Raw genomic sequence first — 12,000 nt, 5'->3', positions numbered from 1 at the left:
CTTGAAAAGCACAAACTACAGTTCACCCAATATACAATAGATAATTTGAATAACCCTATAACTATTAAGGAAATTGAATTCGTAATTTAATGCCCCCCCCCCCCCTCCCGCCCCCCGCCAGGGAATCTCCAGGTCTAAATGGCTTCATTGGAGAATTCTACCCGTATTTTTAAAACATTTAATACTAATTCTACAAAATATTTTTTAGAAAATAGAAAGTGGGCCAGGCGCAGTGACTTATGCCTGTAATACCAGCACTCTGGGAGGGCAAGGTGGGTGGATCACTTGAGGTCAGGAGTTCGAGACCAGCCTGGCCAACATAGTGAAACTCCATCTGTACTAAAAATACAAAAATTAGCTAGGCATGATGGTGGGCACCTGTAATGCCAGCTACTCGGGAGGCTGAGGCAGGAGAATTGCTTGAACCCAGCAGGCGGAGGTTGCAGTGAGCCAAGATTGCACCACTGCACTCCTGCCTGGGCAACAGACCAAGGCTTTGTCTTAAAAATAGAAAGTGGTGGCACACATTCGACTTTATTTTATGAAGGCATTACACTCTGATCACAAAGCCAGACAAAGAAAGTAACAAAAGAAACAAGAAAACTACAAATCAACATCCCCGATATAGAATTTACACTATTTAAAATATTTTAAAATAGAATCTAGCAATATACAAAAAGATTTATACACCCCAACCTAATGAGGAATAGTCCAGTAATGCAATACTAATTCAGTATTTGAAAATCAATTGATGTTATTCACTATACTGGTAGGTTAAAGAAGAAAAATCACATGCTCACATTAGTTGATGCAGGAAAAAGTTTGAAAAAATTGATACACAGCCAGAACTCTCAGAAAAAATAAGAATAGATAGCAGTTTTATTAATGCGATAAAGGACATGTGCAAGAAACCTACATGTAATATTGTGTGTAATGGTACAAATGAATGATTTCCCCTTGAATATAAGAACAAGACACCACCTCTATTCAACATAGTAAGGAATTTCTAAACAGTGCAATAAGACAAGAAATGTAAATAAAAGGCATACAGGTTAAAATAAAGAAATAAAACTATCCTTATTTGTGGATTGCATGGTTATATAGAAAACACCAAAAATGCAAAACCTGCACACATTTTGTGGACCAACAAGTTAGCTCACCAAAGTCGCAGGATATGAAATCGCATTGCAAAAAGCAATTTCTAAATTTCTTGCAGTAAACACATAAAAACAACTTAAAATACAATACCATTTTAATCACCCAGAGAAAAGGGAAATCCTTAGGTGTGCATCTGACAGGACTTGTATGCTGAAAATTATCAAATGCTGATGAAAAAGGCCAAGATGGAAATGGATGGAAAAGCATAGTGTTTTCATGGATTGAAAGACTCCACTTTGTAAAGATGCCATTTCTGCTCAAATTGACACACAGATTTAATGCAATAATTTCAAAATATCAGCAGAGCTTTTAAAAATAAATATAGAGAACATTATCTCAAAATGTGAATAGAAAAGCAAAGAAGCTAGAATAGTTAACACAGTTTTGAAAAAGAAGAATCAGGTGGGACAAATCAATCTACCTAGTTTCAAGACATTATGTAACTCCAGTCATCCTCCCTACATGGTGTTTGCTAAGATGTAGATACCTAAATCAATGGAAGGGAAGAGAAGACACGGAAATAGCCCCAGGCAACTATGACCAACTGATTTTTGCCAATAATGCAAAAGCAATTTAATGGAGGAAGGACAGTCTTTACACCAATGGTGCTGGAACAATTGGCTATTCATAGGCAAAATAATAATAATAAATAATAAATCTTGACCTAAACTTCACATCTCATAAAAATTAGCTCAAAATGGATCACAGGTTAAATTGAAAACATAAAACTATAAAACTTTCAGGCAATCCTATAGGAAAAATATCTTTCAAACCTAGAGCTTGGTGACATGCCCCCAAGGGTCTATAAAAGAAAAAAATGATAAATTAGACTTCATTAAAATTTGGCTGGACATGGTGGCTCACGCCTGTAATACCAGCACTTTGGGAGGCTGAGGCAGGTGGATAACCTGAGGTCAGGAGTTCGAGACCAGCCTGGCCAACATGGCGAAACCCAGTCTTTACTAAAAATACAAAAGTTAGCCAGGCGTGGTAATGCGTGCCTGTAATCCCAGCTACTTGGGAGGCTGAGGCAGGAGAATCGCTTGAACCAGGGAGATGGAGGTTGCAGTGAGCTGAGATCGTGCCACTGCACTCTAGCCTGGGCGACAGAGCAAGACTCAGTTTAAAAAAAAAAAAATTAAAATTAAAGATGTGGTCGCTGAATCCTGTTAAGATACTGGAAAGAAAAGCTATAATGTGGAAGAAAATATTTGCAAATTTCATATCTAATAAAGGACTAATATCTACAAATTTATAAAGAAGTAGAATGGTGGTTACCAGAAACTGGAAGGGTAAAGAAATGTTTGTCAAAGGATACAAAGTTTTAGTTAGATAGGAGGAATAAGTTCAATAGATCAATTGTACAACATAGTGACTGTAGTTAATAATTCTGTATTATATCCTTGAAAATCATTAACAAAGTAGATTTGAAATGTTTTTACCACAAAAATAAGTGTGTGTGGTTCTGCATATGTTAATTAACTTGAGTTAGCCATTCTACAGTGTATACATTTTTCAAAACATCATGTTGGACGTGATAATTATATACAATTATTGTCAATTATAGAATGTCAAAGAGTAAAAACCAATCCATTTAGAAAATTTTTTAAAATGACTTGAAGAAATATTTTACCAAAGAGGATATACGGAAGAAATTAAGAACATGGAAAGAATTCGGCATTACTGGCTGTTAGGGAAATGCAGATTAAGACTATAATAAGATATCATTACACACATGTTAGAACAGATAAAATTTAAGATAGAAACAATATCAAATGTTTACAAGGATGCATAAAAAGTGCATCTCTCATACATTGATTATGGGAATGTCAAATGACACAACTCTTCTGGCAAATACTTTTGTAGTTTCTTAAAGAAAATAAATAGACATTTACCAATGAGTCAACAATCACATTTCTGGACATTTATCCCAGAGAAATGAAAGTTAATGTCCACAGAAAACCCTAGAAACCTAAACACAATTATTGTCAGCAGTTTTATTTATGAGTCAAAAACTAGAAACAACTAAAATATCTACAGTAGGTGAATGGTTAAAGAAACTATGAGATACCCGTAATGGGAACTATTCAGCAATAAAAACTTCATGAACTATCGATATACATAACACCTGGGATGAATCTCAAGGGCATAATGTTGAATGAAAAAACAATCTCAAAAGGTATAGACTATACGATTTTATTTATTTACATAACGCTTTCACCATGAGAAAAGTATAAAGATATGGTAGTTGTTGCTAGTATGGTGGGAGAAAAAAAGATGGGTAGAACTATAAATGTACAGCATGAAGGAGAAATCTCCAGTGAATTAGTTCTGTATCTGGATTGTGGTGGTGGTTACAGAAATTTAGACATGTAATAAAAGGGCATAAAATTATACAAACACACTATATCAATGTCAATATCGTATAGTACAATATGATGTAGTTTCATAAGATGTAACAAATGGGTTACCAATGTCACCAGCAGGATAGGGAAACAGGACCTCTCTATCTTTAAAACTGTCTGTGAATTTGTAATATTTTCAAAATACAAAGTTATAAAGATTTCCCTTTTATAGTGTTACTGTAAACCCTAAAGCTTCCACTAAAAAGATGAAATGCAGAGTTATAACTAATAAGCCAGCAAAGGAAATAGAATAATAAAAATTTTCAATTACTCCAAAAGAAGACAGAAAAAAAGAGGAAAAGGGAAAGCTGGGACAAATAAAAAACCAATAGATTATAGGTTTAAACCTAATTGTATCAAACACATTAAATATTAATGTTCTAAATATACTCAGTTCAAAGGCAGAGATTGTCAGTTAATAAAAATAAGATCAAATTATAGGTTGTGTTATAAGAAACACACTTTAAATATAAAGACACAAATATGTTAATAAGGATGAATGGTAGTGCACACCTGTAATCCCAGCACTTTGGGAGGCTGAAGCAGGAGGATCCCTTGAGCCCAGGAGTTTGAGACCAACCTGGGCAACATGACAAGGCCCCATCTCTACAAAAAATTTAAAAATTTAACTGAGCACGGTGGTGCATGTCTGTAGTCCCAGCTACTTGGGAGGCTGAGGTGTGAGGATCACTTGAGCCTGGGAGGCTGAGGCTGCACTGAGCTGTGATCACACCACTGTACTCCAGCCTGCACTCCACTGCACTCAGGAGAAAGCAAGACCCTGTCTTAAAAAAAAAAAAAAAAAGGAAAGAAAGAAGAAAAATAAATAAATAAATAAATGTTCATTGTTATTTTTTTGTCCATGTGTTTTTACTATTTAAAATTCAAGTTCATTCATTTCTGATTATTTGTAACACATTTTCCTGTATATTAATTAAGGATATTAACCATTCATCTATGATATATGCAGTAAATGATTTCCCAGTTTTTCATTTGTGATTTAATTTTGTCAGTGTTATCTTTTCAATATATAAAACACGTGGTATATATGCATGTTTAAACAAAGTGTAATTTTTTTCCTTAAAAAAAGATAAAGATACAGAATGCTATCACTAATCTAAAGAATACTGAACTAACTATATTGATATCACACAAATAAATTCTAGAGAAAAATACATCAGGGATAAAGAAGGTAATTTCGTAATGGAAAAGGTGACTTAATCAAGAAGACATTAAATATTTATGCACCTCAGCTTTAAAACATATGAAACAAAAACTGATGGAATTGCAAGGAGAAATAGCCAAAGATTTCAGTGCTAGTCTCTCAATAATGGACAGAATAAATAGCTAGAAAATTATTAAATATCTGAATAGTAGTATTAACTAACTTGCCTTAGTTAGTGACTGTAGAACCCTCTATCCTAAAATAGCAGGATACATGTTAATTTCAACTACATAAGGAAGCATTACCAATAAAAGAGCTATTCTGGACTGGACTATTTTTTTTATCAAGAAATTTAAGATAATTGAAGTTATTTCTCCAACCACAGTGGAATCAAACTAGAAGTAAATGACAGAAATTTAAAATGAAAATGAAAATGTCTAAACACTTGGAAAATAAGCCACACTTTAATAAATAACCTATGGATCAAAGAGAAAATCTAAAGGGAAATCAAAATAAATAGTGACCTGAACAAAAATATACATATGACATATCAGATTTTTTGTAGTGTTACTAAACAATGCTTGAAGAGAAATTCATAGCATTAAATATCCATATTAGGATAGGGAAAAATGGTCTTAAATCACTTACTTTATCTTCTGCCTTAGAAAAATAGATAAAGAAGGTGAATTAAGTTAAGTAGAAGATAGGAAATAATAAAGATCAGAGTTGAAATCAATAAAATGGGTAGCAGGCCAAAATTGGAGGAAATCTTTGAAACCAAAAGCTGATTTTTTGAGAAAATTAATAAAATCAATAAATACACCTTTAGCCAGGCTTAGTAAAGTTAGGGAGAAGATACAAATTACCAATACCAGTATAGAAAGAGGAGACATCACTAGAGATTCTAAAGGTGTTAAAAGAATAATAAGATAATAATATGAACAACCTTATTTCATGATATTAAGGTTTAAGGGTGAAATGGGTAAATTCCTTGAAAGAGATCTAAGAACGCTCACTCAAGAAGAAACAGATCATCTGAATTTCCTGATATATATCAAATAAATTAAATCTGGAGTTAAAAATCTTCCCACTAAGAAAATTCCAGGCCCAGATGACTTCGCTAGAAAACTTTACAAAACATTTCTTTCAGAAAATGGAAAAGGAAGCTATGTTTCCCAATCCATTCTATGAGGCATCCATGACTGTAATACCAAAACCAGGAAAAAAATTCACAAGAAAACCCCCCCCGAAACTGCAGACTAGTCTTCCTCATGAATACCTATGTGAAAATTCTAAAACAACAAGCAAATAAAATCTATTGATACGTGAAAAGGATACTATATCGAGAATAAGCAGATTTTGTTTTAGGATTGCAAAGATCCCTTAACATTTGAAAATCAATTTGTAAAGGCCAGCAGGCCTTTTTTTTTTTTTTTTTTTTTTAAATAAAAACTGCCAAACGTATTCTAAAATTCATATGGAAATGGAAATGAACTAGAGTGGCCAAAATATCATTGAAAAGAAAAATTTGGGAAGATGAATCCTGTGTGATTTCCAGACTTAATGGAAAGCTACAGTAATGAAGAAAGTGGTGCACTGGGCATAGTGGCTCAAACCTGTAATCTCAGCACTATGGGAAGGTGAGACAGTTGGATCGCTTGAGCCCAGGAGTTCAAGACCAGCGTATGCAACATGGCAAAGCCTCATCTCTACAAAAAATACAAAAATTTGCAGGGCATGGTGGCACATGTCTGCAGTCCCCAGCTACTTGGGAGGCTGAAGTCGGGGGATCGCCTGAACCTGGGAAGTTGAGGCTGTAGTGACCCGTGATTGTGCCGCTACACTCCAGCCTGGGTGATGAGTGAGACACAGGTGTCAGAAAAAAAAAAAAAAAAAAGTATTGCTGTCTTATTAATCCTTAACTATTATCAATTAATTGAAAGTTTACATAGGGTAGAAAAGTGAAATATTGATACATATAATCAATATTTATATATTTATAAACCAAAGGTTGCTAGTGATCCTAAGTCTGTTATAGGAATGTGAGATTTTATTAAGCATAACAAGCCAAATGTTGATGTCCAGTTCATGGAAACTCCATCTCCTAGCAGTCTTCTCAGTATTTTGGGAGACTCTAGCAGGTGTCTCACTTGGGCTCAAACTAAAATCTCATGTCTCCTGTGGAGCTTCACTACTGTGCAGATATCCCCTCACCACAGCTTACTGAGGTGTTAGCCTACCAAAGTCCTAGCAGACCTCTGCAGAATGCCTCACAGTACCCTAGCAGGTCCCTATACCACGCCAAATGGGAGATCCTTAAATTATCTTACTGGTTGGCCAGGAGCAGTGGCTCACACCTATAATCCCAGCACTTTGGGAGGCCGAGGTGGGCAGATCACAAGGTCAGGAGTTCGAGACCAGCCTGAACAACATGGTGAAACCCCATCTCTACTGAAAATATAAAAATTAGCCGGGCGTGGTGGTGTGTACCTGTAATCCCAGCTACTTAAGAGGCTGAGGCAGGAGAATTGCTTCAACCCAGGAGGTGGAGGTCGTAGTGAGCCGAGATCGCACCATTACATTCCAGACTGGGTGACTGAGCGAGACTCCGTCTCAAAAAGAAAAAAATATATATATATATCTTACTGGTTTACTTCTTGTCACCTGGGATATGTAAGAAGCCTGTTGGGCAGTATTGACATAATCTCTATTAAAAGTGGTATTTTTAGTATCTGCTCTGGCTCCTCTCTTTAAACATCTCAGATACTGTCTCTCGTATAAAAAAAGACGAAGTTGCTGTCCCACACCATCCCTACTGTGTCCTTCTGATTGCTGCCTTTTTTGGACAAGCAGAAATACGTCTTCTGGGCACCATCCACTTCATGGACGGCAACTCGTACAAAGAGATTCCTGGGAGCTGTGAGTCTACGTGCTTGTAGATAGCTGAATTGTGACTTATCCTCAGTCCCTACCCGCCATCCAGAGTCATTTTTCTGACATAAAACTTTCATAGGCAATCCACACCTTATGGCTTCACCATTGTAAAACTGGTAGAAAGCACAATGCGCTATCAACTTCAGCGTCATGAGGATTGGGCTGTGTTTTCTACATCCTTTCTCTTTTGAAATGCACATGTTATAGAAGGCTTAGGTTGTGTGATATGAAGGATTTTTCATCAATAGGGACACCATTATTTATGGAACCATTTTACTGATACTTTTTTGTGTTAACTGAACTTGTATATGTAATTATTATCTGGTAGGATCATTTTTTTCCCCAATGTTATTTATGGCATGATTTACTAGCATCTCAATTAGGCAATAAATGCATATTTAATTGGGTACCATTATAGGTTCAGTACCACGCTGTGCATAAATACCAGAGTTATACAGACCCAGCCTTCCTTTCTGTTTCTCTCTAAACACACACACACACACAAACACACACACACACACACATAACTATATACATATGTATGTATGTATGAGCACAAATTATTTGGGCTGGGCACTGCGGCTCACGCCTATAATCCCAACACTTTGGGAGGCTGAGGCAGAAGGATTGCATAAGCTCAGGAGTCCAAGACCAACCTGGGCAATATAACAAGACCCTGTCTCTCCAAAAAATAAAGATAAAATATTAGCTAGCCATGATGGCATGCATTTGTAGTCCCAGCTACTTGGGAGGCCGAAGTGGGAGGATCACGTGAGCCCAGAAGTTCGAGGCTGTTGTGAGTTATAATTACACCACTGCACTCCAGCCTTAGCAACAAGGCAACACCCTGTCTCAAACAAACAAAACACCGAATTATCTGGAGTATATAGAATTTGAACTTGTTACGTATGTATGAACAGAAGTTATGTGGAGTATATAGAATTCGAACTTGGCTTAGATGTATGATGAATTCTCAGAGGTTATGATTAATTATTTTTACCTTTCATTCTATAAGATTTTATTGAATACCTTCTAGATGCTAGAATTTCAGCAATGAGTGAGACTGATAAGGTCTTTGTCTAAGGAAGAACATAGACCCCATAAAATTGGTGTTATGGTTCTTTTAGAATTTGTCTAGCAGGTTTTCTGGTTTTTGCTAGAAAGCTCTCTAATAATTTATAAAATAAAAATGTTTTTGAAAGGGAAGAATTAAAAATCATGGGATTAAATGACAGGAGGAGCCAATCTGGGTATACATAAAATGACTGATATTTCTGTCCACAGTTGAGTGAAAAGTATTGGAAACTAACATTCACTGAGCAACTACTAGGAAGGCCAGGTGGCATTCGAGAGAAAAAGTTGTAGTCTCCGGCAGTTCTGGGTTTAGATCCTGCTCTGCTACGAATTCTAGGCAGGATCATGTTTAGACAAGTTGTCTGTCGCATCTGAGCCTGGATTCCTCATTGGCGCAGAAAGTCGGTAATGGCATCAACCCAATTAAATGAGAGAACAGATGCACACAGGACGGACGCATTCCACACAGTGCCTGGTTCAAAGTAAGCGCTCAGCACCTGAGTGCCACCATCGTTCCCCTAAGGAGGCATGCGATGGATCCTGGTTCTTGCTGTTATGGTCACTCAGGCACTTTAGACTCATAACCGTCCTGGGACGTAGAACTTATATTTTCCCCAGTTTCCAGATAAGGATACTGAGGTTCAGGGAATTTGAACTAACCTGCCTTTGAGTACATACCCAGCAGGCAGCCATGCTGATTTCGGAGCTCCTTCTCTTTTCATTCATTGCACCGTTTATTGACCTCATATACATTCTTCATCTCCCGGAGTCTCTCTCCTAATCAGTACATCACGGGTAACAAATCTTAGTGACCTCAGTGAATAATAAGCCCAAAGGATTGCAGTGCACGGATTCTTGCTTAAGAATAACAGCGAGTTGGAAAGTTTTTCAGTGTCAACAGAGCAGCCTTATGATTAAAATCACTGAAGAATGCGATGTAAAATGTTTTTATTTCCTCTTGCTTTCTGTCTCCCTTGGAATAATAGTCAGCAGGAAGCACATTTCTGAAAGACTTCTCCATCTCTACATCCTCAGAATATAATAAGGGCCAAGCTGACTGTGTCAGGGTGTTCAGAGTTAGTTGGCACACAAATGAAAAGATGGTACTCTCAGATTTTTATGAATTTTTCTCTCTAGCAGTCTTGGGGTGGAAGGACATCTTTGAAATTGATGTAGCTATCAACCAGGAGCTAACATTAAGATTTCAGTCGAGGTGTACGGGGTTATGATCTTTCTGTTACTGTCAAAACTGCAGCTGTTGTATTTGCATTGAGTGGTGTGCCGGAGAGAGCAAAATGGGATGTAGGAGAAGGAAAAAGAAATAGCAAAACCTATTGAATCGTGGGCTCTACCGGAGGGCATTTGTTAAAGGTAAATTCATCAATAGCTGTTAAGTCATTTGTATTGAATCATTCTCATAGCCTCACAGCACTTCTTAGTTTTAATAATGGGTCAGAGAGAGGAGCTTGGTGATGGATGCCTTATTATGGTATTTAGGCACTTAATTGCAACTGGGCTTAAAATAGCAGCAGAAGCTGAAACCAGGGTGGCTCAGGAGTAAATTATGTTTTCAGTCTACCAAAACACCCTTTTTAAAATTCAAATGTAGTATTTCTTGACATATGTTTGTTGATACACTGTTACCAGCAGTTTATCAGAGATGGAAGAATGTTAAAATAAACTGGTGACTGGAGTATGGTATCTAAAGACTTTCCGTGTTCATCACCATAAGAGATATTTCAAAAGAAACATTTCAACCCACATATAAAAACACCTGCAGTTATGCTGGGTTGGGGGTGTTCATTCATTCTTCATTCATGTGTCATTTGTTGCTAATGTTAAGGGGATGGGGCAATGTATGAGACACACCTTTGCCTTCATGGACTAATTATTACTCCAGTGGTGGCAGTGAGAAAAACATAAATAATAATAACAATAAATGCCAAAGGGGATGTGTGTGATGAAGAAACCAGGAAGCTGAAATAGTGAGTGATGGTAGAAGATACAGTAGTGTTTGCTTCAGATCAGCGGGCCAGGGAAGGGCTCTTGGAGAAGAACCCATTTAAGCAGAGGTCTAAGTGATATGAAGGTCCCAACTGGCCAAAAGTGGGAAGGATCATTAGAAACAGAAACAACATGTTTAAAGGCCCTGATGTGGGAAAGAACTAAAAGGAGACCAGGGTGGCCAAGCTTAGCAGAGAAGTCAGTGGAGGGGTAGGACATAGGTTTGAATAGCAAGGTAAAAGTCAAGTCCTGTGTGGCCTTTTCAGTTACTTTACATTTTATTCAAAATACAGTGAGAAACAATGAAGAGTTTTAAGGACGAGAGTATTGAGCTCTTATGTATACTATTAGGAGATTCCTTTTATTGACTCTAGAATGGATGGGGAGTAGGTGGCTAAGGAGGAAGTTGGCAGTGGTGCAGGCGAGAAGTAACAGTGGCCTCTACCAGAAAAATGAATGGACTGAAAATGCACTTGGAAGACATGCTAGTAGACAAAGAGGAACTAGCTAGGAAGTTCCCTAAACCTGGGTGGTCTGTATTCTTGGGGCATTTGCACCCTAATGACTGAACATCCTGACTCCCTATGTCTAAGTCCATGTACAGCAACTCTTTGCCTCACTTGTAGGTGAAATGATTTTGGAGTCACTAGTTGGATAAATAACTACGAAGGTAGAACACACAGTACTTCCTCCGCACATCTGATTTGGGAGTTTTGAACTTTACTTGTCTTAGACTGCATGAAATGTCAATGGAAGCCAATACTATTGGTTCATTTCTTGAGTCCGTTGGTTATCATCAGCTTGCTACTTACAATATATAAGCGGATAAAACCAGGGGCGGCAATTCCAGGCGTTGAACCTGAGTTGTTTACTGCCCCTGTGGTCTCATGAAGAATGGGTGATTATCGTAACCCACTTGCTATTATTTTCATAACAAAGCTGTCTCTGACCAGCTACAATCTTGGACTTACATAACTGAATTTTAGATGGAGATGCGCTGCTGGTTTATATGAATTTTCCACGGGTGCCAGCATGAGTCCAGGCTTTAACAAACAATATTTTTAATTGAGATTTTATGTCTTTGCCCTCAAATCAAGCACTTTAATAGGATCCCAGTTGGAATAGGTGACTCAGTAACAAGTTACCACTGCTTTCAACTTCAGAAAGGTGTTAATTTTTCTAATTCCTGCTGGGCGTCCATCTACTCCAGTGACCCACTGCCTGCATGTACCATAAAAACGAGTGTTTTGCATTCCATTA

General features: G+C 37.2%; 1 protein-coding gene and 1 non-coding gene across 2 annotated transcripts in view; both read left to right on the top strand.

The window, feature by feature from the left end:
- Positions 1-12,000, top strand: part of RBFOX1 (RNA binding fox-1 homolog 1) — a 2,483,424-nt gene that overhangs the window by 1,514,143 nt on the left and 957,281 nt on the right.
- Positions 8,770-8,831, top strand: LOC116271352. The gene has a single exon (XR_004179916.1). It is a non-coding gene; the product is annotated as a U7 small nuclear RNA (small nuclear RNA).

The sequence above is a fragment of the Papio anubis genome, chromosome 18 (genome assembly GCF_008728515.1).
Source record: "Papio anubis isolate 15944 chromosome 18, Panubis1.0, whole genome shotgun sequence".
Lineage (NCBI taxonomy): Eukaryota > Metazoa > Chordata > Mammalia > Primates > Cercopithecidae > Papio > Papio anubis.
Note: the sequence above shows the minus strand (reverse complement) of the source record. Positions and strands in the feature narration are given on the sequence as shown.